Source organism: Rattus norvegicus, chromosome 10 (assembly GCF_036323735.1).
Source record: "Rattus norvegicus strain BN/NHsdMcwi chromosome 10, GRCr8, whole genome shotgun sequence".
Taxonomy (NCBI): Eukaryota; Metazoa; Chordata; class Mammalia; order Rodentia; family Muridae; genus Rattus; species Rattus norvegicus.
This window is the reverse complement of record NC_086028.1, coordinates 2,343,388-2,370,484: the sequence shown is the minus strand read 5'-3', so window position 1 is coordinate 2,370,484 and position 27,097 is coordinate 2,343,388. Positions and strand designations below refer to the sequence as shown.

At 41.4% G+C, this 27,097-nt stretch overlaps 1 protein-coding gene across 3 annotated transcripts in view; it reads left to right on the top strand.

Moving 5' to 3' along the window:
• Positions 1-27,097, top strand: part of Bmerb1 (bMERB domain containing 1) — a 166,892-nt gene that overhangs the window by 83,406 nt on the left and 56,389 nt on the right. The window lies entirely within an intron of this gene.

Sequence of the window (27,097 nt, the reverse complement as noted above, 5' to 3'; positions counted from 1 at the left end):
ATAGGAATACAAGAAGCCTACAGAACTCCAAATAGATTGGACCAGAAAAGAAACACCTCCCGTCACATAATAGTCAAAACACCAAACGCACAAAATAAAGAAAGAATATTAAAAGCAGTAAGAGAAAAAGGTCAAGTAACATATAAAGGCAGACCTATCAGAATCACACCAGACTTCTTTTTTTTTTTTTTTATTAACTTGAGTATTTCTTATATACATTTCAAGTGTTATTCCCTTTCCCGGTTTCCGGACAAACATCACCCTCCCCCCTCCCCTTCCTTATGGGTGTTCCCCTCCCAAACCTCCCCCCATTGCCACCCTCCCCGCATAGTCTAGTTCACTGGGGGTTCAGTCTTAGCAGGATCCAGGGCTTCCCCTTCCACTGGTGCTCTTACTAGGATATTCATTGCTACCTATGGGGACAGAGTCCAGGGTCAGTCCATGTATAGTCTTTAGGTAGTGGCTTAGTCCCTGGAAGCTCTGGTTGCTTGACATTGTTGTACTTTTGGGGTCTCGAGCACCTTCAAGCTCTTCCAGTTCTTTCTCTGATTCCTTCAACGGGGGACCTATTCTCAGTTCAGTGGTTTGCTGCTGGCATTCGCCTCTGTATTTGCTGTATTCTGGCTGTGTCTCTCAGGAGCGATCTACATCCGGCTCCTGTCGGTCTGCACTTCTTTGCTTCATCCATCTTGTCTAATTGGGTGGCTGTATATGTATGGGCCACCTGTGGGGCAGGCTCTGAATGGGTGTTCCTTCAGTCTCTGTTTTAATCTTTGCCTCTCCCTTCCCTGCCAAGGGTATTCTTTTTCCTCATTTAAAGAAGGAGTGAAGCATTCACATTTTGATCATCCGTCTTGAGTTTCCTTTGTTCTAGGGATCTAGGGTAATTCAAGCATTTGGGCTAATAGCCACTTATCAATGAGTGCATACCATGTATGTCTTTCTGTGAGTGGGTTAGCTCACTCAGGATGATATTTTCCAGTTCCAACCATTTGCCTACGAATTTCATAAACTCGTTGTTTTTGATAGCTGAGTAATATTCCATTGTGTAGATGTACCACATTTTCTGTATCCATTCCTCTGTTGAAGGGCATCTGGGTTCTTTCCAGTTTCTGGCTATTATAAATAAGGCTGCGATGAACATAGTGGAGCACGTGTCTCTTTTATATGTTGAGGCATCTTTTGGGTATATGCCCAAGAGAGGTATGGCTGGATCCTCAGGCAGTTCAATGTCCAATTTTCTGAGGAACCTCCAGACTGATTTCCAGAATGGTTTTACCAGTCTGCAATCCCACCAACAATGGAGGAGTGTTCCTCTTTCTCCACATCCTCGCCAGCATCTGCTGTCACCTGAGTTTTTGATCTTAGCCATTCTCACTGGTGTGAGGTGAAATCTCAGGGTTGTTTTGATTTGCATTTCCCTTATGACTAAAGATGTTGAACATTTCTTTAGGTGTTTCTCAGCCATTCGGCATTCCTCAGCTGTGAATTCTTTGTTTAGCTCTGAACCCCATTTTTTAATAGGGTTATTTGTTTCCCTGCGGTCTAACTTCTTGAGTTCTTTGTATATTTTGGATATAAGGCCTCTATCTGTTATAGGATTGGAAAAGATCTTTTCCCAATCTGTTGGTTGCCGTTTTGTCCTAACCACAGTGTCCTTTGCCTTACAGAAGCTTTGCAGTTTTATGAGATCCCATTTGTCGATTCTTGATCTTAGAGCATAAGCCATTGGTGTTTTGTTCAGGAAATTTTTTCCAGTGCCCATGTGTTCCAGATGCTTCCCTAGTTTTTCTTCTATTAGTTTGAGTGTGTCTGGTTTGATGTGGAGGTCCTTGATCCACTTGGACTTAAGCTTTGTACAGGGTGATAAGCATGGATCGATCTGCATTCTTCTACATGTTGCCCTCCAGTTGAACCAGCACCATTTGCTGAAAATGCTATCTTTTTTCCATTGGATGGTTTTGGCTCCTTTGTCAAAAATCAAGTGACCATAGGTGTGTGGGTTCATTTCTGGGTCTTCAATTCTATTCCATTGGTCTATCTGTCTGTCTCTGTACCAATACCATGCAGTTTTTATCACTATTGCTCTGTAATACTGCTTGAGTTCAGGGATAGTGATTCCCCCTGAAGTCCTCTTATTGTTGAGGATAGCTTTAGCTATCCTGGGTTTTTTGTTATTCCAGATGAATTTGCAAATTGTTCTGTCTAACTCTTTGAAGAATTGGATTGGTATTTTGGTGGGGATTGCATTGAATCTGTAGATTGCTTTTGGTAAAATGGCCATTTTTACTATATTAATCCTGCCAATCCATGAGCATGGGAGATCTTTCCATCTTCTGAGGTCTTCTTCAATTTCTTTCCTCAGTGTCTTGAAGTTCTTATTGTACAGATCTTTTACTTGCTTGGTTAAAGTCACACCGAGGTACTTTATATTATTTGGGTCTATTATGAAGGGTGTCGTTTCCCTAATTTCTTTCTCGGCTTGTTTCTCTTTTGTATAGTGGAAGGCAACTGATTTATTTGAGTTAATTTTATACCCAGCCACTTTGCTGAAGTTGTTTATCAGCTTTAGTAGTTCTCTGGTGGAACTTTTGGGATCACTTAAATATACTATCATGTCGTCTGCAAATAGTGATATTTTGACCTCTTCTTTTCCGATCTGTATCCCCTTGATCTCCTTTTGTTGTCTGATTGCTCTGGCTAGAACTTCAAGAACTATATTGAATAAGTAGGGAGAGAGTGGGCAGCCTTGTCTAGTCCCTGATTTTAGTGGGATTGTTTCAAGTTTCTCTCCATTTAGTTTAATGTTAGCAACTGGTTTGCTGTATATGGCTTTTACTATGTTTAGGTATGGGCCTTGAATACCTATTCTTTCCAGGACTTTTATCATGAAGGGGTGTTGAATTTTGTCAAATGCTTTCTCAGCATCTAATGAAATGATCATGTGGTTCTGTTCTTTCAGTTTGTTTATATAATGGATCACGTTGATGGTTTTCCTTATATTAAACCATCCCTGCATGCCTGGGATGAAGCCTACTTGATCATGGTGGATGATTGTTTTGATGTGCTCTTGAATTCGGTTTGCCAGAATTTTATTGAGTATTTTTGCGTCGATATTCATAAGGGAAATTGGTCTGAAGTTCTCTTTCTTTGTTGGGTCTTTGTGTGGTTTAGGTATAAGAGTAATTGTGGCTTCATAGAAGGAATTCGGTAGGGCTCCATCTGTTTCAATTTTGTGGAATAGTTTGGATAATATTGGTATAAGGTCTTCTATGAAGGTTTGATAGAATTCTGCACTAAACCCGTCTGGACCTGGGCTCTTTTTGGTTGGGAGACCTTTAATGACTGCTTCTATTTCCTTAGGAGTTATGGGGTTGTTTAACTGGTTTATCTGTTCCTGATTTAACTTCGATACCTGGTATCTGTCTAGGATATTGTCCATTTCCTGAAGATTTTCAAGTTTTGTTGAATATAGGTTTTTATAGTAAGATCTGATGATTTTTTGAATTTCCTCTGAATCTGTAGTTATGTCTCCCTTTTCATTTCTGATTTTGTTAATTTGGACGCACTCTCTGTGTCCTCTCGTTAGTCTGGCTAAGGGTTTATCTATCTTGTTGATTTTCTCAAAGAACCAACTTTTGGTTCTGTTGATTCTTTCTATGGTCCTTTTTGTTTCTACTTGGTTGATTTCAGCTCTGAGTTTGATTATTTCCTGCCTTCTACTCCTCCTGGGTGTATTTGCTTCTTTTTGTTCTAGAGCTTTTAGGTGTGCTGTCAAGCTGCTGACATATGCTCTTTCCTGTTTCTTTCTGCAGGCACTCAGCGCTATGAGTTTTCCTCTTAGCACAGCTTTCATTGTGTCCCATAAGTTTGGGTATGTTGTACCTTCATTTTCATTAAATTCTAAAAAGTTTTTAATTTCTTTCTTTATTTCTTCCTTGACCAGGTTATCATTGAGTAGAGCATTGTTCAATTTCCAAGTATATGTGGGCATTCTTCCCTTATTGTTATTGAAGACCAGTTTTAGGCCGTGGTGGTCCGATAGCACGCATGGGATTATTTCTATCTTTCTGTACCTGTTGAGGCCCGTTTTTTGACCAATTATATGGTCAATTTTGGAGAAAGTACCATGAGGAGCTGAGAAGAAGGTATATCCTTTTGCTTTAGGATAGAATGTTCTATAAATATCCGTTAAGTCCATTTGGCTCATGACTTCTCTTAGTCTGTCTACATCTCTGTTTAATTTCTGTTTCCATGATCTGTCCATTGATGAGAGTGGGGTGTTGAAATCTCCCACTATTATTGTGTGAGGTGCAATGTGTGTTTTGAGCTTTAGTAAGGTTTCTTTTACATATGTAGGTGCCCTTGTATTTGGGGCATAGATATTTAGGATTGAGACTTCATCTTGGTGGATTTTTCCTTTGATGAATATGAAGTGTCCTTCCTTATCTTTTTTGATGACTTTTAGTTGAAAATTGATTTTATTTGATATTAGAATGGCTACTCCAGCTTTCTTCTTCTGACCATTTGCTTGAAAAATTGTTTTCCAGCCTTTCACTCTGAGGTAATGTCTGTCTTTGTCTCTGAGGTGTGTTTCCTGTAGGCAGCAGAATGCAGGGTCCTCGTTGCGTATCCAGTTTGTTAATCTATGTCTTTTTATTGGGGAGTTGAGGCCATTGATATTGAGAGATATTAAGGAATAGTGATTATTGCTTCCCGTTATATTCATATTTGGAAGTGAGGTTATGATTGTGTGCTTTCATTCTCTTTGTTTTGTTGCCAAGATGATTAGTTTCTTGCTTCTAGGGTATAGCTTGCCTCCTTATGTTGGGCTTTACCCTTTATTATCCTTTGTAGTGCTGGATTTGTAGAAAGATATTGTGTAAATTTGGTTTTGTCATGGAATATCTTGGTTTCTCCATCTATGTTAATTGAGAGTTTTGCAGGATACAGTAACCTGGGCTGGCATTTGTGTTCTCTTAGGGTCTGTATGACATCTGTCCAGGATCTTCTGGCCTTCATAGTTTCTGGCGAAAAGTCTGGTGTGATTCTGATAGGTCTCCCTTTATATGTTATTTGACCTTTTTCCCTTACTGCTTTTAATATTCTTTCTTTATTTTGTGCGTTTGGTGTTTTGACAATTATGTGACGGGAGGTGTTTCTTTTCTGGTCCAATCTATTTGGAGTTCTGTAGGCTTCTTGTATGCCTATGGGTATCTCTTTTTTTAGGTTAGGGAAGTTTTCTTCTATGATTTTGTTGAAGATATTTACTGGTCCTTTAAGCTGGGAGTCTTCACTCTCTACTATACCTATTATCCTTAGGTTTGATCTTCTCATTGAGTCCTGGATTTCCTGTATGTTTTGGACCAGTAGCTTTTTCCGCTTTACATTATCTTTGACAGTTGAGTCAATGATTTCTATGGAATCTTCTGCTCCCGAGATTCTCTCTTCCATCTCTTGAATTCTGTTGGTGAAGCTTGTATCTACAGCTCCTTGTCTTTTCTTTTGATTTTCTATGTCCAGGGTTGTTTCCATGTGTTCTTTCTTGATTGCTTCTATTTCCATTTTTAATTCCTTCAACTGTTTGATTGTGTTTTCCTGGAATTCTTTCAGGGATTTTTGCGATTCCTCTCTGTAGGCTTCTACTTGTTCTCTAAGGGAGTTCTTTATGTCTTTCTTGAAGTCCTCCAGCATCATGATCAAATATGATTTTGAAACTAGGTCTTGCTTTTCTGGTGTGTTTGGGTATTCCGTGTTTGCTTTGGTGGGAGAATTGGGCTCCGATGATGCCATGTAGTCTTGGTTTCTGTTGCTTGGGTTCCTGTGCTTGCCTCTCGCCATCAGATTATCTCTAGTGTTACTTTGTTCTGCTATTTCTGACTGTGGCTAGACTGTCCTATAACCTGTGTGTCAGGAGTGCTGTAGACCTGTTTTCCTGTTTTCTTTCAGCCAGTTATGGGGACAGAGTGTTCTGCTTTCGGGCGTGTAGTTTTTCCTCTCTACAGGTCTTCAGCTGTTCCTGTGGGCCTGTGTCTTGAGTTCACCAGGCAGGTTTCTTGCAGGGGAAAAATTGGTCCTACCTGTGGTTCCAAGGCTCAAGTTTGCTCGTGGGGTACTGCCTAAGTCCTCTCTGCTGTGGCAGCAACCGGGAAAATCTGTGCCGCTCCTTCCGGGAGCCTCCGTGCACCAGGGTTTCAGATGACGTTTGGTGTTTTCCTCTGGCGCCTGGATGTGCACAGAGTGCAGTCTCTTCTGGTTTCCCAGGCGTGTCCGCCTCTCTGAAGGTTCAGCTCTCCCTCCCACGGGATTTGGGTGCAGAGAACTGTTTATCCGGTCTGTTTCCTTCAGGTTCCGGCAGTGTCTCAGGCGCAGGGGTCCTGCCGCTCCCGGGCCCTCCCCTACGGGAACCCAGAGGCCTTATACAGTTGCCTCTTGGGCCAGGGATGTGGGCAGGGGTGGGCAGTGTTGGTGGTCTCCTCCGCTCTGCAGCCTCAGGAGTGCCCACCTGATCAGGCGGTGGGGTCTCTCTCCCACGGGGTTTGGGAGCAGAGAGCTGCTGCGGTCCGGGATCCGCCGGTGTGGGACTTCCGATAAACACAGGAAGTGCCCGGCCTTAGAGGAATTTTGCCTCTATGTGTCCTGAGTTCACCAGGCAGGTTTCTTGCAAGGGAAAAGTTGGTCCTACCTGCAGTTCCAAGGCTCAAGTTTGCTCGTGGGGTCCTCTCCGCTGTGGCAGCAACCGGGAAGATCTGCGCCGCTCTTTCCGGGAGCCTCCGTGCACCAGGGTTCCAGATGGCGTTTGGTGTTTTCCTCTGGCGCCTGGATGTGCACAGAGTGCAGTCTCTTCTGGTTTCCCAGGCGTGTCCGCCTCTCTGAAGGTTCAGCTCTCCCTCCCGCGGGATTTGGGAGCAGAGAACTGTTTATCCGGTCTGTTTCCTTCAGGTTCCGGCAGTGTCTCAGGCGCAGGGGTCCTGCCGCTCCCGGGCCCTCCCCTACGGGAACCCAGAGGCCTTATACAGTTGCCTCTTGGGCCAGGGATGTGGGCAGGGGTGGGCAGTGTTGGTGGTCTCCTCCGCTCTGCAGCCTCAGGAGTGCCCACCTGATCAGGCGGTGAGGTCTCTCTTCCATGGGGTTTGGGAGCAGAGAGCTGCTGCGGTCCGGGATCCGCTGGTGTCCCCCACCCACTTTCTTAAGTGCCATGCTAGTTTGCCACTTGCTACAGCACTGCTAGGGAGATATAATTGTTTCTTTGTACAAATGGAGAAACTAAGGCTTCATCGGGGCAAATATTTGTTCTAGGCCACGCAGTTGTTAATAGAAACTAGACTTAAACCCATTGATTTGTCCCTATCCTCACTCTGAAGACAGCTCAGGTCATATCACGATCATCTGTTCATCAGAAACTATGCAAGCCTTTTTATGCCCAAGTTTCTCATATAAAACAAGCATAAGACAGCCTCTGCCTCCAGAGCTGTGAGCATCAATACATCAATACACAGGGAAACTTCCCAAGCACAGCTGCTGTCCACAGTGTGTGCATCTGCTGTCCCTCTTGGGAATCTTGGTCAGGTTCCTGGGACTTACACTCGTCTTCAAACATTATGCTTCTTTTTTCTCTTTGTATATTTATATTGTTTATTACACCCCTAACCAAACGTTACATACTGGGCTTTACACATAACACAAACATCTGTGATGTGGCAATTATGCTTTTAATGGAGATATAAAACTTATCAATGCAAAAGAAAGTTTTATATAACATTAGCAATAGTGATTAGCTTAAAATTGTGTTAAGTAGTGGACCTTTACTAAAGCTGTATGGTAATGTCACTATGGGAACATAAAATTTCCCCAGAAGTACTTCCAATAGAATAGGCAATTCAGAGGCTTAATATTAATAGTTCAAAGCATTGAGAGCAGCTGCTATCCTGTTGGATTGTAAAAGATCAATCCTGCTAGTCTCCTATGAAGAAACTTTCTAAAATAGAGACATAATTCAAAGATGTCAATTCTGTGAAGTTTCGGTGGAAACACTTCAAGGCACAAGTGTTAATCAAGATGTCACTGCACTATACTTTTGGAGGTTCAGGATACTGTGCTTGAAGTGACAGGACATGGACCTTATCCCTAGTTAAGAGCACCAGGTGTCAAGCTCAGCATCCACTTACACAGGACGCACCAATAAATCCTTAGGATGATGAGTGGTTCAGGTGCTACATTCATTACTAACACATTTTACTTTTCTGCTTTAGTTGGCCTAGGGCTCCTTAGTTAAAGCCAAGGTTTGTAGGGGTTTAGGGGGCTCTGAGTGCCCTAAGAGTGGTCTTGAAACAATAAGTCCTTTCTAAAGAGCTCACTGGATACTTGGAAAGAAATAAAGGCAACAATTGTAGTAGCTTAATTTCTTTTCAAATGAGAAATGCTAGAAATGACATGTAGGCTAAATATCTGATGAGTATCAAACTTTGCAGTTTACCTAATAGACATTTAGTAGGGAAAATATACTACTGTATTGGCAAGGTTAATTATGTGTGTGAAATATTCCGTATATTAACTGAGCAGAAAAAATTTTTCAAATCACTAGAAGCCTGTGACAAGAGAAACAGCTAAAAGATGAATGTTAGAGAACTTTACTAAGTTGAACACATTAACACACTTGATATAGAAATACTTCACTGTTAGAGCTAGTGATTGTTATAGAAGCTGTAAAGGCCTGTGTCCCTGGATGCTGTCTCTAGTATAGGAGTTACTGTTTCCATAAGAATAATCACCTTCACTTCAAGCCTCTTTCACAGACTTAACTCATAGTTTATGATTTCTGTTTACTAGTTCAAAACTAAGCAAGAGAGGAACTAAGCTGACTAGTCAGGCCTGGAATGCACAATGGTTTGGCAAGGCACAGTCACTCAGCTCAAGGATGTGCGATAATCAGATTTGGGCTCCATAGACATCCCATTCTTATCCTTTCTTTCTTTCTTCAGAAGCCATTTATGCAACACGTCCTTCTCACAGCTATCACCACACATACACACACACACACACACACACACACACACACACACACACACACACACTGCAAAGCTGGTGCAGGGCTTGTTGGCTTTGCAGACTTCCTCAACTTTACATGTGTCTTGATGGTTTTGGACAAGCCAGCCCTCGCTGATTACACTAGGGACTGGCAATGATTTTTTTTTTATTAACTTGAATATTTCTTATATACATTTCGAGTGTTATTCCCTTTCCCGGTATCCGGGCAAACATCTCCCTCCCCCATCCCCTTCCTTATGGGTGTTCCCCTCCCAACCCTCCCCCCATTGCCGCCCTCCCCCAAACAGTCTAGTTCACTGGGGGTTCAGTCTTAGCAGGACCCAGGGCTACCCCTTCCACTGGTGCTCTTACTAGGATATTCATTGCTACCTATGAGGTCAGAGTCCAGGGTCAGTCCATGTATAGTCTTTAGGTAGTGGCTTAGTCCCTGGAAGCTCTGGTTGCTTAGTATTGTTGTACATATGGGGTCTCGAGCCCCTTCAAGCTCTTCCAGTTCTTTCTCTGATTCCTTCAACGGGGGACCTATTCTCAGTTCAGTGGTTTGCTGCTGGCATTCGCCTCTGTATTTGCTGTATTCTGGCTGTGTCTCTCAGGAGCGATCTACATCCGGCTCCTGTCGGTCTGCACTTCTTTGCTTCATCCATCTTGTCTAATTGGGTGGCTGTATATGTATGGGCCACATGTGGGGCAGGCTCTGAATGGGTGTTCCTTCAGTCTCTGTTTTAATCTTTGCCTCTCTCTTCCCTGCCAAGGGTATTCTTGTTCCCCTTTTAAAGAAGGAGTGAAGCATTCACATTTTGATCATCCGTCTTGAGTTTCATTTATTCTAGGTATCTAGGGTAATTCAAGCATTTGGGCTAATAGCCACTTATCAATGAGTGCATACCATGTATGTCTTTCTGTGATTGGGTTAGCTCACTCAGGATGATATTTTCCAGTTCCAACCATTTGCCTACGAATTTCATAAAGTCATTGTTTTTCATAGCTGAGTAATATTCAATTGTGTAGATGTACCACATTTTCTGTATCCATTCCTCTGTTGAAGGGTATCTGGGTTCTTTCCAGCTTCTGGCTATTATAAATAAGGCTGCGATGAACATAGTGGAGCACGTGTCTTTTTTATATGTTGGGGCATCTTTGGGGTATATGCCCAAGAGAGGTATAGCTGGATCCTCAGGCAGTTCAATGTCCAATTTTCTGAGGAACCTCCAGACTGATTTCCAGAATGGTTGTACCAGTTTGCAATCCCACCAACAATGGAGGAGTGTTCCTCTTTCTCCACATCCTCGCCAGCATCTGTTGTCCCCTGAGTTTTTGATTATAGCCATTCTCACTGGTGTGAGGTGAAATCTCAGGGTTGTTTTGATTTGCATTTCCCTTATGACTAAAGATGTTGAACATTTCTTTAGGTGTTTCTCAGCCATTTGGCATTCCTCAGCTGTGAATTCTTTGTTTAGCTCTGAACCCCATTTTTTAATAGGGTTATTTGTTTCTCTGCGGTCTAACTTCTTGAGTTCTTTGTATATTTTGGATATAAGCCCTCTATCTGTTGTAGGATTGGTAAAGATCTGTTCCCAATCTGTTGGTTGCCGTTTTGTCCTAACCACAGTGTCCTTTGCCTTACAGAAGCTTTGCAGTTTTATGAGATCCCATTTGTTGATTCTTGATCTTAGAGCGTAAGCCATTGGTGTTTTGTTTAGGAAATTTTTTCCAGTGCCCATGTGTTCCAGATGCTTCCCTAGTTTTTCTTCTATTAGTTTGAGTGTGTCTGGTTTGATGTGGAGGTCCTTGATCCACTTGGACTTAAGCTTTGTACAGGGTGATAAGCATGGATCGATCTGCATTCTTCTACATGTTGCCCTCCAGTTGAAACAGCACCATTTGCTGAAATTGCTATCTTTTTTCCATTGTATGGTTTTGGCTCCTTTGTCAAAAATCAAGTGACCATAGGTGTGTGGGTTCATTTCTGGGTCTTCAATTCTATTCCATTGGTCTATCTGTCTGTCTCTGTACCAATACCATGCAGTTTTTATCACTATTGCTCTGTAATACTGCTTGAGTTCAGGGATAGTGATTCCCCCTGAAGTCCTTTTATTGTTGAGGATAGTTTTAGCTATCCTGGGTTTTTTGTTATTCCAGATGAATTTGCAAATTGTTCTGTCTAACTCTTTGAAGAATTGGATTGGTATTTTGATGGGGATTGCATTGAATCTGTAGATTGCTTTTGGTAAAATGGCCATTTTTACTATATTAATCCTGCCAATCCATGAGCATGGGAGATCTTTCCATCTTCTGAGGTCTTCTTCAATTTCTTTCCTCAGTGTCTTGAAGTTCTTATTGTACAGATCTTTTACTTGCTTGGTTAAAGTCACACCGAGGTACTTTATATTATTTGGGTCTATTATGAAGGGTGTCGTTTCCCTAATTTCTTTCTCGGCTTGTTTCTCTTTTCTATAGAGGAAGGCAACTGATTTATTTGAGTTAATTTTATACCCAGCCACTTTGGTGAAGGTGTCTATCAGCTTTAGTAGTTCTCTGGTGGAACGTTTTGGATCACTTAAATATACTATCATATCATCTGCAAATAGTGATATTTTGACTTCTTCTTTTCCGATCTGTATCCCCTTGACCTCCTTTTGTTTTCTGATTGCTCTGGCTAGAACTTCAAGAACTATATTGAATAAGTAGGGAGAGAGTGGGCAGCCTTGTCTAGTCCCTGATTTTAGTGGGATTGCTTCAAGTTTCTCTCCATTTAGTTTAATGTTAGCAACTGGTTTGCTGTATATGGCTTTTACTATGTTCAGGTATCGGCCTTGAATTCCTATTCTTTCCAGGACTTTTATCATGAAGGGGTGTTGAATTTTGTCAAATGCTTTCTCAGCGTCTAATGAAATGATCATGTGGTTTTGTTCTTTCAGTTTGTTTATATAATGGATCATGTTGATGGTTTTCCATATATTAAACCATCCCGGCATGCCTGGGATGAAGCCTACTTGGTCATGGTGGATGATTGTTTTGATGTGCTCTTGAATTCGGTTTGCCAGAATTTTGTTGAGTATTTTTGCGTCGATATTCATAAGGGAAATTGGTCTGAAGTTCTCTTTCTTTGTTGGGTCTTTGTGGTTTAGGTATAAGAGTAATTGTGGCTTCATAGAAGGTATTCGGTAGTGATCCATCTGTTTCAATTTTGTGGAATAGTTTGGATGATATTGGTATTAGGTCTTCTATGAAGGTTTGATAGAATTCTGCACTAAACCCGTCTGGACCTGGGCTCTTTTTGGTTGGGAGACCTTTAATGACTGCTTCTATTTCCTTAGGAGTTATGGGGTTGTTTAACTGGTTTATCTGTTCCTGATTTAACTTCGGTACCTGGTATCTGTCTAGGAAATTGTCCATTTCTTGAAGATTTTCAAGTTTTGTTGAATATAGGTTTTTATAGTAAGATCTGATGATTTTTTGAATTTCCTCTGAATCTGTTGTTATGTCTCCCTTTTCATTTCTGATTTTGTTAATTTGGACACACTCTCTGTGTCCTCTCGTTAGTCTGGCTAAGGGTTTATCTATCTTGTTGATATTCTCAAAGAACCAACTTTTGGTTCTGTTGATTCTTTCTATGGTCCTTTTTGTTTCTACTTGGTTGATTTCAGCTCTGAGTTTGATTATTTCCTGCCTTCTACTCCTCCTGGGTGTATTTGCTTCTTTTTGTTCTAGAGCTTTTAGGTGTGCTGTCAAGCTGCTGACATATGCTCTTTCCTGTTTCTTTTTTGCAGGCACTCAGCGCTATGAGTTTTCCTCTTAGCACAGCTTTCATTGTGTCCCATAAGTTTGGGTATGTTGTACCTTCATTTTCATTAAATTCTAAAAAGTTTTTAATTTCTTTCTTTATTTCTTCCTTGACCAGGTTATCATTGAGTAGAGCATTGTTCAATTTCCAAGTATATGTGGGCATTCTTCCTTGATTGTTATTGAAGACCAGTTTTAGGCCGTGGTGGTCTGATAGCACACATGGGATTATTTCTATCTTTCTGTACCTGTTGAGGCCCGTTTTTTGACCAATTATATGGTCAATTTTGGAGAAAGTACCATGAGGAGCTGAGAAGAAGGTATATCCTTTTGCTTTAGGATAGAATGTTCTATAAATATCCGTTAAGTCCATTTGGCTCATGACTTCTCTTAGTCTGTCTACATCTCTGTTTAATTTCTGTTTCCATGATCTGTCCATTGATGAGAGTGGGGTGTTGAAATCTCCCACTATTATTGTGTGAGGTGCAATGTGTGTTTTGAGCTTTAGTAAGGTTTCTTTTACATATGTAGGTGCCCTTGTATTTGGGGCAGAGATATTTAGGATTGAGAGTTCATCTTGGTGGATTTTTCCTTTGATGAATATGAAGTGTCCTTCCTTATCTTTTTTGATGACTTTTAGTTGAAAATTGATTTTATTTGATATTAGAATGGCTACTCCAGCTTGCTTCTTCTGACCATTTGCTTGGAAAATTGTTTTCCAGCCTTTCACTCTGAGGTAATGTCTGTCTTTGTCTCTGAGGTGTGTTTCCTGTAGGCAGCAGAATGCAGGGTCCTCGTTGCGTATCCAGTTTGTTAATCTATGTCTTTTTATTGGGGAGTTAAGGCCATTGATGTTGAGAGATATTAAGGAATAGTGATTATTGCTTCCCGTTATATTCATATTTGGATGTGAGGTTATGTTTGTGTGCTTTCATTCTCTTTGTTTTGTTGCCAAGACGATTAGTTTCTTGCTTCTTCTAGGGTATAGCTTGCCTCCTTATGTTGGGCTTTACCATTTATTATCCTTTGTAGTGCTGGATTTGTAGAAAGATATTGTGTAAATTTGGTTTTGTCATGGAATATCTTGGTTTCTCCATCTATGTTAATTGAGAGTTTTGCAGGATACAGTAACCTGGGCTGGCATTTGTGTTCTCTTAGGGTCTGTATGACATCAGTCCAGGATCTTCTGGCCTTCATAGTTTCTGGCAAGAAGTCTGGTGTGATCTCCCTACTTATTCAATATAGTTCTTGAAGTTCTAGCCAGAGCAATCAGACAACAAAAGGAGATCAAGGGGATACAGATCGGAAAAGAAGAGGTCAAAATATCACTATTTGCAGACGACATGATAGTATATTTAAGTGATCCCAAAAGTTCCACCAGAGAACTACTAAAGCTGATAAACAACTTCAGCAAAGTGGCTGGGTATAAAATTAACTCAAATAAATCAGTTGCCTTCCTCTATACAAAAGAGAAACAAGCTGAGAAAGAAATTAGGGAAACGACACCCTTCATAATAGACCCAAATAATATAAAGTACCTCGGTGTGACTTTAACCAAGCAAGTAAAAGATCTGTACAATAAGAACTTCAAGACACTGAGGAAAGAAATTGAAGAAGACCTCAGAAGATGGAAAGATCTCCCATGCTCATGGATTGGCAGGATTAATATAGTAAAAATGGCCATTTTACCAAAAGCAATCTACAGATTCAATGCAATCCCCATCAAAATACCAATCCAATTCTTCAAAGAGTTAGACAGAACAATTTGCAAATTCATCTGGAATAACAAAAAACCCAGGATAGCTAAAGCTATCCTCAACAATAAGAGGACTTCAGGGGGAATCACTATCCCTGAACTCAAGCAGTATTACAGAGCAATAGTGATAAAAACTGCATGGTATTGGTACAGAGACAGACAGATAGACCAATGGAATAGAATTGAAGACCCAGAAATGAACCCACACACCTATGGTCACTTGATTTTTGACAAAGGAGCCAAAACCATCCAATGGAAAAAAGATAGCATTTTCAGCAAATGGTGCTGGTTCAACTGGAGGGCAACATGTAGAAGAATGCAGATCGATCCATGCTTATCACCCTGTACAAAGCTTAAGTCCAAGTGGATCAAGGACCTCCACATCTACCAGACACACTCAAACTAATAGAAGAAAAACTAGGGAAGCATCTGGAACACATGGGCACTGGAAAAAATTTCCTGAACAAAACACCAATGGCTTATGCTCTAAGATCAAGAATAGACAAATGGGATCTCATAAAACTGCAAAGCTTCTGTAAGGCAAAGGACACTGTGGTTAGGACAAAACGGCAACCAACAGATTGGGAAAAGATCTTTACCAATCCTATAACAGATAGAGGCCTTATATCCAAAATATACAAAGAACTCAAGAAGTTAGACCGCATGGAAACAAATAACCCTATTAAAAAATGGGGTTCAGAGCTAAACAAAGAATTCACAGCTGAGGAATGCCGAATGGCTGAGAAACACCTAAAGAAATGTTCAACATCTTTAGTCATAAGGGAAATGCAAATCAAAACAACCCTGAGATTTCACCTCACACCAGTGAGAATGGCTAAGATCAAAAACTCAGGTGACAGCAGATGCTGGCGAGGATGTGGAGAAAGAGGAACACTCCTCCATTGTTGGTGGGATTGCAGACTGGTAAAACCATTCTGGAAATCAGTCTGGAGGTTCCTCAGAAAATTGGACATTGAACTGCCTGAGGATCCAGCCATACCTCTCTTGGGCATATACCCAAAAGATGCCCCAACATATAAAAGAGACACGTGCTCCACTATGTTCATCGCAGCCTTATTTATAATAGCCAGAAACTGGAAAGAACCCAGATGCCCTTCAACAGAGGAATGGATACAGAAAATGTGGTACATCTACACAATGGAATATTACTCAGCTATCAAAAACAACGAGTTTATGAAATTCGTAGGCAAATGGTTGGAACTGGAAAATATCATCCTGAGTGAGCTAACCCACTCACAGAAAGACATACATGGTATGCACTCATTGATAAGTGGCTATTAGCCCAAATGCTTGAATTACCCTAGATCCCTAGAACAAAGGAAACTCAAGACGGATGATCAAAATGTGAATGCTTCACTCCTTCTTTAAATGAGGAAAAAGAATACCCTTGGCAGGGAAGGGAGAGGCAAAGATTAAAACAGAGACTGAAGGAACACCCATTCAGAGCCTGCCCCACAGGTGGCCCATACATATACAGCCACCCAATTAGACAAGATGGATGAAGCAAAGAAGTGCAGACCGACAGGAGCCGGATGTAGATCGCTCCTGAGAGACACAGCCAGAATACAGCAAATACAGAGGCGAATGCCAGCAGCAAACCACTGAACTGAGAATAGGTCCCCCGTTGAAGGAATCAGAGAAAGAACTGGAAGAGCTTGAAGGTGCTCGAGACCCCAAAAGTACAACAATGTCAAGCAACCAGAGCTTCCAGGGACTAAGCCACTACCTAAAGACTATACATGGACTGACCCTGGACTCTGTCCCCATAGGTAGCAATGAATATCCTAGTAAGAGCACCAGTGGAAGGGGAAGCCCTGGGTCCTGCTAAGACTGAACCCCCAGTGAACTAGACTATGCGGGGAGGGTGGCAATGGGGGAAGGTTTGGGAGGGGAACACCCATAAGGAAGGGGAGGGGGGAGGGTGATGTTTGTCCGGAAACCGGGAAAGGGAATAACACTTGAAATGTATATAAGAAATACTCAAGTTAATAATAAAAAAAAAAAAGAAAGTGGGTGGCTCTTTCTTTTAATCCCTGACACTATGCTTTGAGGGAGAGTGAGCTATCACGATGGCTTCCTCTCCTTCAGATTCCTCTCTGAAAGCTTCTCTCCTAGGAGAAGCTTAGGCTAAGGGGCTGTCCCAAGAGTCTCTGATGATGGGCTTGCTTTGGATGTAGCTCTAATAAATCTATAGGGCTGGGTGTGTAGCAGAAGTGGTAGAGTGCTTGCCTAGTTGTAAAAGAAGCCCTGGGTTCATTCCCCACAATAGGCCAGCAATCCTAGCACTCAAAGACCAGAAATTCAAGGTTATCCTTGGCTACATATGCCTGTAGGCCAGTCTGGGCTACATGAGACCCTGTTGTAAAATTGAACAAGTCCAACTTTACTACTGTGCCCAAACTATATCATTCTTTTAATTAACAATCTGTGTCTTTCTCTTCCCTTTAACCTGCTAGGAAGAGCTTCAAGCTAAGAGCAAAACAAACTACAGAGCGTTTATGTAATATGTCCCAGTCACACTTTGCCCCGTTGCACTTTAATTTTAAATAGTGTATCTCAGAATAGATCACTGTTGCTTGGGCCAGGTGTGAAGGTGCTGGGCTGTACCCTGCCTCTTGAGAACTCTAGGGGGTGTCGTCATGGTTATGTGTTCCCAAGCAGGTAGAGGTAGGCAATGAGTGGCTCCACTCCTACCATCCACAATTCTGAGATTCATGAAATCTGAGCTCACTCAACCATACCAGTCCTTCTGTCTGGTGGCACAGTCCACTTGCCCCACATGAAGGTGATCTAAAAAGCATCTCATTTGGACAAAAGATGAAAGAATTGGAGGAGCTGTAAGGGAGCTGAGGAAGAGGTCTGGAGAGAACAGGAATGGATAGAGGACTAAGAGTGAGGAGGGAAGACAGATCACAAGATGACTAGATTTCTGTTCTCATTTTGTTTGTTTTAAGGTAGGATCTTCTTATGTAGCGCAGGATGGCCTCAAACACTTGGTCCTCCTGTTCCAACTTCCTGAGTGCTGGGATAACAGGAGTATATTGTTTCCCTCATGCCTAACTCCCCTGGGGAATTTCTGAATTTTTTAGGGATTGTGGTGTGGGTTTAGGTCAGATGAAAAGAGCTCAGGCCTGGAGCAGTGGCACATGGTGGGATGCAGCACAAGGTCGAAGGGTCAAACATCTCATACACAAAAATTGTCTAGGAACTTGGTGTGTTGGTACACATCTGTTAGCACAGTATTTGAGAGGCAGAAGCAAGATGATGGTGAGTTGGAGATTAGCTAGGTCTATTTAGTAAGACCTGCTTCCCATCCATAAACCCACCAAAACAACTCTCCAGTCTTTGAACTAGGATCTTGACCATGCTAGGTGAGTGGTCACTGAGTTACATCCCAAACTCTATACTTTGATTTTGTTGTTGTGGCTTTGAAACACATCTTGCCATATCACATCAAGAAATAAAGGTAGAAAAACACATGGGAGAGGACAAAATTCCTTACATGTGAGCAGTAGATAAAGACTTCACAATGCTCATAAGAGCCTCATTTGCAATAGAGCACTCAAAGCAAACCCAGAAGCAACTCAAATCTTATTAGAGGTAGAAAGCACGAATTGTTTTGTGGCCTAGTTTTATGTGGAAATAATATACAGCCATGCATCAGCATCAGGCACGCACACAGCACATCTCACAAGCAAATGATGTACTGAGGAGTACTCAGTCTACTAGAAACGCACTTTGTGCAAAAACAGGAGAACCTACGATGTTAAAGATGCTAGAGCCATGGGATACCTATGGAGAAAAACTCTAACAGAACCAGCCCAAGATCAAGAAGTATGTTGCAGTCATCATAGCTGGAAGGAGTTGGACATCAGATGTGGAGATTCAAAGTTGGAGTTTGCCCAATGGGTCTTGCTTTGGTCCAGTATTTTTTCACTATGACATTTTGGGGTGTTAATGTATATCCTGTGCCATGATATGTTGGAAGTATGTGATCTGCCTTTTGATTTTGATTTTATATGGTATTACAGTTAAGAGATTGCATGAATCTCAGAAGAGACTTTGAATTTTGAACTTTAAAAAAATTATTATTCACTTTACATCCTGTGCTTTGACCTCCATCCCAGTAACCCCCTCACACAATATTTTCCCTCTGCTCTTCTCCTCTGAGAGAGTTGGTAAAGTGCCCCTGCCCCCGGTATATTCCCACATAGGCATATCAAGCCTCTGAGGAGCTAGGTGTATTCTTTCAAATTGAGGCCAGTCAGTGCAGTCCAGCTAGAACATATACCATGGATAAGCAACAGCTTTTGGAATAGCCCCCACTCCATTTGTTCAGGACCCACAAGACCAAGCTGCATATCTGCTACATATATACAGAGAGGCCTAGGTCCAGTCTGTGTATACTCTTTGGTTGGTGGTTAATCTCTTAAGAGCCCCAAGAATCCTGGTTGGTTGACTCTTTTGGTCTTCCTGTGGCGTTCTTATCCTCCTAGGGCCTAGAATCCTTCTTCCTACTCTTCCAAAAGAGTCCCCAAGCTCTTTCCACTGTTTGGCTGTGGGTGTCTGCATCTGTCTGAGCTAGCTTCTGGGTGGAGGTTCTCAGAGGACAGCCATGCTAGGTTCCTGTATGCAAACATAACAGAGTATCAGTATTAGTGTCAGAGATCATTGTTTACTCATGGAATGGATCTTAAGTTGAGCCAGTTATTGGTTGGCCATCCTCCATCCCTGGATTTCTTGTAGACAGGATAAATTTTGGGTCAAAAGTTTTGTGGTTCCACTGGGGTTCCTGCTTGGCTACAGGAGGTGGCCTCTTCAGGTTCCATATCTGCAGTGCTGTGAATCACAGTTAAGTCACATCCCCATTGATTCTTGGCTACTTCCCCTATCCCGGGCCTCTGTCACATCCTAGAGATGCCCCCCTTCCCTATTCCCCATCAGTTGCAGATTTTCATTCATTCTCCTAACTATTTAGCCATTTCTCTTGTCCCTCCCCATACCTTTTCCAGAATCCCCATGAAACCCCTCACTGTCCCCTCTCCCATCCAGTTCCTTCCCTCCATCTGCCTCTTATGGCCATTTTATTCCCCCTTCTAAATGAGATTCAAGCCTTCTTGTTTGGACATTACTTCTTGCTCATCTTCTTTGAGTCTGTGGAGTGTAGCATGGCACCTGTATTTTATAGCTAACATCCACTTATAAGTGAGTACATACAATGCATGTCCTTTGGGGACTGGGTTACCTTACTCAGGATGATAGTCTCAGGTTCCATCCATTTGCCTGCATGGTGTCTTTGGGGTTCTTTTTTAAAGATTTATTTATTTTATTTATATAAGTACACTATAGCTGTCCTCAGACATATTGGAAGAGGTCATTGGATCCCATTACAGATGTTTATGAACCATCCTGTAGGTTCTGAGAAATGAACATAGAACCTTTTGGAATGAACCTTTGGAAGAGCAGTTAGCATTCTTAACTGCTAAGCCATTTCTCCAGGTGATGTTTTTGTTTTTAATAGCTGAATAGTATTCCATTGTGTAGATGTATCACATTTTCTTTACCCATTCTTCAGTTGAAGAATATCTAGGCTGTTTCCAATTTCTGCTATTATGAACAAAGCTGCTATGAACATAGTAGAGGAAGTGTATTTGTGGGATGATAGACACCTTTTTGGAATATGCCCAGGAATGTTATAGCTGTGTCTTGAGGTAGAATTATTCTCGGTTTTCTGGAAAACTACCAAATTGATTTCCAAAGTGATTGTACAAGTTTGCACTCCCACCAGCAATGGAGGAGTGTTCCCCTTGCTCCACATCCCCAGTGGAGTATGCTATCACTTGAGTTGTTAATTTTAGCCATTCTAACCCACCAGTAGATAGAATCTCAGAGTTGTTTTATTTTGCATTTCCCTGATCACTAAGGACTTTGAACATTACTGTAAGGGCTTCTCAGTCATTCACGATTCCTCTGTTGAGAATTTTCTGTTTAGAGGTGTACCCCATTTTTTCTTTCTTTTATTGGATATTTTCTTTCTTTACATTTCAAATGTTATTTCCTTTCCCAGTTTCCCCTCCAGAAACCCCTATCTCATCCCCCTCCCCCTGCTTCTATGAGGATGCTCCCACACCCACCCACCCACCCACCCACTTCCACTTACTGCACTAGCATTGAGCTTCCAGAGGACCAAGGGCCTCCCCTCCCATTGATGCCAGATGGAGCAATCCTCTGCTACATATGCAGATAGAGCCATGGGTCCTCCCATGTGCACTCTTTGGTTGGTGGTTTAGTCCCTGGGAGCTCTGGGGTGTCTGGTTTGTTGATATTGTTGTTCTTCCTATGGTGTTGCAAATCCCTTCAGTCCTTCCCCTAACTCCTCCATTGGGGACCCCGTTCTTAGTCCAATGGTTGGCTGGGAACATCTGCCCCTGTTTTTGTCAGTCTGTGGCTGACTCTCTCAGGAGAGAACTATATCAGGCTCCTGTCAGCATGCACTTTTTGGCATCAGCAATAGTGTCTAGGATTAGTGTCTGCAGATGGGATGGATCCCCAGGTAGGGCAGTATCTGGATGGCCTTTCCTTCAGTTTCTGCACCACTCTTTGTCCCTGTATTTCCTTTTGACAGAAGAAATTCTAAATTAATATTTTTGAGATGGGCGGGTGGCCCCACCCCTCCACTTGGGATTATGCCTTTCTACTATATATGGTCTCTACAGGTTCTCTTTCTGCTTTGTTGGGAACTTCAGCTAATGTCATCCCTGTTGGGTCCTGGGAACCTCTTGGGTCCCTGGCATCTGGAACTTTCTAGTAGCTACTCCCTATTTCCCATCCCATTCTCATGGAGAAAATTCCAGCAGGACTGATCCTAAGGGGTATTTACAGGTTGGCACAGTTGGTCTGATTAAGAGGGTCACAGTGGGCCAGGGAGATGACTCAGGATAAAATGCTTGCTGTGGCAAACAGAGTTCAGATTCTAGCAGTCACATAAAAGCTGATTGTGGAAGCAAGCACCTGTAGCCCCAACAGAACAGAAGCACACAGATTCCCTGGGCTCGCTGGCCACCAGTTCTAGATTTAGTGAGAACAGTCTTGACAACAGTTGAAATGGAGAGCAATAGAGAAAGATACTCAAAGTCAACCTCTGAACTCCACATATGCCAAGGCTAGCATGATATAGTTAGGCCAGCTGGTTCAAACGTCTAGAGTCTGACTCCAGGCAGTTTATTTTATACATATTTAAGTACAGCACAATTTTGAAAAAAAGTTTCCTGATAACAATTAGCATAATCCCATGTATACAATCCCATGTGACTACAAGGAAACTCTTTTGCAAAGTACATGTGACATTTATCATGAAGGTGGGTTCTACAGCTTAAGAACCTAGGGTCTGGCATGGTCTCTGACAAAGATAACATAGATATCAGCAGACTATGACATACACATGACATCTCCCTTAATGATGGGTTTTATTGACTGAAAAGCAAACGTAATAGTCTGGGGAATCAGGTGTGGCCTGGCCCTACATAATAGCAAAAGATTGCCAGGCTAATAACACCCATTCCCAGCCTTCTGTGTGGAAAACAGGTACACATCCATTCTATTGAAGACACAAGCTTGTACACTTTAACATCCTTGACTTCTCTAGTGCTTATCTGGGAGCCTGAGGACTTTGTGCCCTCTACATCTCATGGAGTAGATTTGGAGTTCCAGTTACTCAGAGGCTAGAATGAGGTCAAGACCAACCTGGCAACTTAATGAGACTTCAAAACAAAAAGCACAAACACTCTGTGTTGGAACGCTTCTCTAGCCTGCTCAAGGTCCTCGGTTCAATACCTACTGCAATAACCAAAAACATTATCCTAGGACGTAACTATTCAATAAGTAGCAGCACAGTTGTTGCTGATGCAGAGTATGAAGAAGGTGCCGGGAAGATTTCCATCTAATGTGTTTCTAAGAAGCCACAATCCTATGTTATACTATTTATTTATTTATTTATTTATTTATTTATTTATTTATTTATTTATTTATTTATGAGACAGGATTTACATATAGCCCTGGCTGGCCTCAGAATGGAATTTCAAATGATGGAATTATAAACATTTGCTACCACATCCCACCTGTGCTTTTAGAGAAAAACAAAACAACAACAACAAAACCCCACTGAACCCCACTGTTGGAATTAAGGAGATGATTAGACAAACATACTTCTCCATATCCTTTTGAGTGCTTTCAGGTCTGCCCATGAAAGCACAAACATTTAACCTCATTGCTAACTATTTTATTAGATCATTTAATAAAGTTTCTCATGTTGTGGTAACCACCCAATCATAAAATTATTTTCGTTGCTACTTTATAGCTATAATTTTGCTATGGTTATAAATTGTAACATAGATGGTCTTCGATGACCCTTTGAAAGGGTCATTCAACTCCCACTTCACCAAATGGATTGTGAGCCACAGGTTGAGAACCAACCCTTAGGTTGTGATTTGCCCTGCCAAATGTTAACCAATTTTGTATGTAACTATATATCTTATGCTAAGAGCTTCATGATGTCCACCTATAAGCCCAGCTCTTCAGTGCTGCTGACTGAGCTCTGACAATAATACTGGTTCCTTCATTAATGAATTAAAATTTTTACAAGTGTTCTTAAATCTTGAAAATACAAATGCCTGCTCTTCTTCTCTTCTTACTTCCACTCTCTCCCCATTCCCTTCCCCTATCTCTCTCTCCACATGCTCATGGCCAGCCTCTACTCCTCTACTTCTCCTCTCCCCCCCACACACCTCTACTACCCTCTTGACTCCCCTCCCCTTGCCCTGAATAAACTCTATTCCATACTTTTTTAAAAAAAGAAAGAAAAGAAATGAAATGAAATGAAATGAAAAGTACAAACTACCTCAGCAGTAACACAGCTCCACCAGGTTCCAGTAAGTTCTCTGAGCACTCACAGAGTGTTTTTGTATGCAAGTTGTCCTGCTGGCTACTGAGGAAACACAGTAGACTGCTCCCCATAGGTCAGGATTTCAGAATGACTTCTAGGAGTTAGGATGTATAAAAATTGCTTCTTCCATTAGGAAAAAGAGAAAAGTGCAACCAGGACCTAACAAGGCACTCAGAAGTCTGCCAAGGCATTCTTCTGACAAACAGATAATTTTGCAGGTTGTTAAGACCACAAAAGACAATACTAAGACAATGATATATCAAAACAAATATAGAATTACATCCCAAGCTTTTTTGAACATAGACAAAGATGTGAGTATTGTTAAAGCTACAGAAACAGGCAGTTATCTGTCCTCATCTGGTTTGTGTTCTTATAACAAAATACCCAATACTGAATGATATGTATATTTTTAAAGAGGTTTATTTGTTTCATGATTCGTGTAGTTGGGCACAAAATAGGTATCTGTTGAGGGCCCCCTCTCATGGCATCACTACATGGCATATGGCATCACATGGTACAAATGTGTGAGACAGTTCTAGAGTCACATGGTAAGAGGATGACACTGGAGAAGCCCAGCTCAGCCTTCAAACCAACCATTACCAGGAGGCCCAACCCACTCCCTAAGACTTAGCATTAATCCTTTCCAATCAGAGTCATTTCTATTAGCTACCTTTAGGTTCTACCTCTTCAGAGTTGCACTCCCTTTTAGTTCTTTAAATTAGGGGGATCAAGTTTCTAGGGCATGAACTTTCATTAATCAAGCCATATTCAAATCATAATAATGTCTATATCCTGACCTGATTGGCTACTGGTCCCTGCCTCCTTTCAGACTTGCTCTTTGCAATTTGTTTCCACAGTAACTTTTTATTGGACTTGTTTACTTAATGTGTGAGTGTTTTGCTTACATGTGTGTAGACACAGCACACATGTATGTATTTACAGCACATCTGTGCATATTTATAGCACACATGTATGTATTTGTAGTACACATGTGTTTGGCCCCTGTGGACGTCAGAAGAACAGGAGCTGAGAATTGGACCTAGATTCTTTGCAAGAGCAACGCATGCTCTTAACAGCTGAGCTATCTCTCCAGCCTCTTAAATACATTCTAATTGAAATAGAAGTATATCACTTTCACCACTTTTTCCTCCCTCCAGCTCCTTCCAGGTACCCTTCCTCCAACCCTTTCCATGCTTCCCCATGTGGGGTCTCTGCAACCACCAAGGCCAGAAAGGTGAGAGATAAGAAGTTGGTTCAGTTCAACATGATTCAGGAGCAAGTACTGGTTCAAATTTCAAGACAAGAGTCTGAGCCCAAGTTGTTTATATTTAGGCTTAAACAGCACAGCACAATTTGGTGAAATTAACTTAATCTGTGTACAGCGTAAAGCCTAAGACATGACTACATTGAAATTCTTTGTAAAGTGCATGTGATAGCTTCTATAAAAATAAGTTCTATATAATGAAAAGAACAATTCCTGATAAAGGTCTGGGGAAGGATCTGGTGTAGACTCAGCCACACAGAAACTGCAAAGGTCACCAGACTATAAATCACCTTCATTCCCTGTGTGTTTAACATTCCTGGTTTCCCCCAGTGCTTACCTATGAGCACAAGATTATGCTTGAGCAACAAACAATTTATAATGGTTCTATTTTTTAAACTGTGATTCTCAATTCTGCCATGTCTCAATTAATTTCTGTTAATGTTTTTGCTGTAATATTAGTAGTTTTACTAATTGTATAGGCCATCTCTGAGACTTCTCTTTGTATTCCTGGAAATGGCAATAAAAACTCTAAAAACAATCATATTGTGTCCTATTACAGGTGTGCCTTTTATCCTCCTTAACAAAAGGCATTTGGATTCTGCATTGGCATGCTGAGAATTAATATAGCCATCTAACATAATAGCATCATTCTTTTGGGTCTACAGTATTGTGTCCTTGTTGTTTCCCCAAAGTTTTGGCTTGAGAAGTTAAAGTCTTGATGTTTTCCCAAGAGTCTGGCCTACTTCCTTTTGAGATGTCTCCTCTTAGTGGGTTCATTTGTCTAGTGGTCTTCAGAATGCTGTCCTGGTTGAATGCATCAGAGTGGTAGACATGTGGGACTTTATTCATTTTCTGGAGAGCCACAACCATATTCTGGCCTAATATTAAATGAACATTGGGCTCTTTCTATCGATTAGTTTCTAGATCTTCCAATTTAACATACACTTCAGGTTGTGGTGAAAGAGTCAGAGTTGGGGTCAATCTGAGGCCAGTGGGAAAATTCTACCACAAACCTCTGAGCACAAAAAGACCCCTCCCTCCCCAGCTCCGAAAAAAAGAACCAAAAAAAAAAAGACCCCTCCCTTCCAGGATGAGTAGAGCTAGTTTAGTTCCTGGAATAGCTACAAGCCAAACTGTTGAAAAAAGCCACCTGTAACTCCCCATCCAAACCCCTCAGAAAGTCCTGGAACAGTCTGCTGGCCACGAGTCAGTTTGAAGGTCACTTTGCCCCACCAATAGTACCCTGCCTAGTTACCATTGTGCAAATTCTGCCCCAATTGTTTTCAAAGTATATAACTCCCTTTTTGAGTCTGCTCAAGGTCGTCTCCCCTTGAGGTGGGATAGCCCCAACATGTTAGAATGATTAAACTCTTGCTTTTGCATTGATCACTGCTTCCGTGAGTCTCGAGATCCTGGAAGAGGTTCAATTCAAGCCTAACAGATTCTTGTTCCTTTAGGGAAAAATGCTTTGTGGCAACAGAAAAAGTACTATATTGAATAGGAAGGGAAAGAGTGGGCAGCCTTGTCTAGTCCCTGATTTTAATGGAATTGCTTCATGTTTCTCTCCATTTACTTTGATATTGGCTACTGGTTTGCTGTATACTGCTTTACATTTAGGTATGGGCCTGGAATTACTGATTTTTCCAAGACTTTTATACTGAAGGGGTGTTGAATTTTGTCAAATGCTTGTGTGTGTGTGTGTGTGTGTGTGTGTGTGTGTGTGTGTGTGTGTGTGTGTGTGTGGGTGGGTGTGTTTTAGTTTGTTTATATAGTGGACTACATTGATGGATTTCCATATATTGAACCATCCCTTCATCCCTGGGATGAAGCCTACTTGATCATGGTGAATATCATTTTTGTGAGTTCTTGGATTCTGTTTGCAAGAATTTTATTGAGCATTTTCACATTAATATTCATAGGGAAATTGATCTTAAGTTCTCTTTTTTTGCAGGGTCTTGTGTGTTTTAGGTATAAGCATAATTGTGGCTTCAAAGAACAAATTGGGTAGTTTAAGTTCTGTTTCTATTTTGTGGTATAGTTTGAAGAGTATTGGTATTAGGTATTCTTTGAAGGTCTGACAGAATTCTGCACTATACCCATCTGATTTTTTTGTTTGTTTGTTTGTTTTTGTTTTGTTTTGTTTTTTGGTTGAATTTTAACAACTGCTTCTATTTCTCTGGGGGTTGTGGGACTGTTTAATGTTAATGTTTATATGATCCTCATTTTGCTTTGGTACCTGATATCTGTCTAGAAAATTATCCATTTCATCCAGATTTTTCAGTTA